Below are 857 nucleotides of genomic sequence, written 5' to 3'. Positions count from 1 at the left end.
ACTCGTGGTTCCTTTTTCTATGAGTAAAAGAAAAAAGGGAAAAATTCAACTATGTAAAGGAACTTTTCAGTGTCCACACAGGCTAGAAATTGAGAATGATTATGCCCAAAGTGAAAGATGGTTCTTGGCTGGAAGGAAAAGAAAGCACCTGCCAGCCCCTCCCTGGGGCTCCGGGAGATCATTAAACAGTCCTTGCCAAAGAGCACTTGAAGTGACAGTCTTTAAAGCCCTCCGTGGCCAGTTCTGTGGGTCACTGTCTTTAACCTCAGTCACTTCTGATTTCCTTTCTCAGTTTCTTGAAAATGGAAAAAGAAGGGGCAAGTGTAAGATTTCCACCTCAAGGGCAAAGCCAGACTTTTGGGAAGGGTGTCAGCTGAGAGGACCTGCCTGGACTTAGGTGGGAGCCACCTCTACTCCCCTTCCTCATCTGCCTGCAGAACTGGGGGTTTCAAAGTAAGTTCCTGGGGCCCGCAGTGTCAGCAGCACCTGGGAACTTAGAAATGCACATTCCCAAGCTCCACCCCAGACTACAGAGTCAGAAACTTGGGGGGTGGGGCCCAGCAATCTGTATTTTGATGAGTCCTCTGGATGACTGTGGTGTCCTGAAGCTTGAGAACCCCTGCCTCAGCCCAGGCTCCTCAGAGGCCTGTGATTCTGTATGTAGATTAAAAGCTGTGAGCAGGCGTGAGCCAGTCCCGGAAGGGCAAGCTTTCTGGAACCTTGGAGGGACTGGCCAAGTTCATTTCACTGAAAAAATATTTACCAGTCTGCCCTGTTCCAAGCACCATGCCAGGTGCTGGAGAGACAGGTGTGGTCCCAGTGCTGTGGCAGACAGCCTTGGGGGGGGGGGGGGGGGG

Source organism: Galeopterus variegatus, unplaced genomic scaffold, assembly GCF_000696425.1.
Source record: "Galeopterus variegatus unplaced genomic scaffold, G_variegatus-3.0.2 Scaffold3290, whole genome shotgun sequence".
NCBI lineage: Eukaryota > Metazoa > Chordata > Mammalia > Dermoptera > Cynocephalidae > Galeopterus > Galeopterus variegatus.
The sequence above is the reverse complement of the archived record's forward strand: the minus strand, read 5'-3'. Positions refer to the sequence as shown.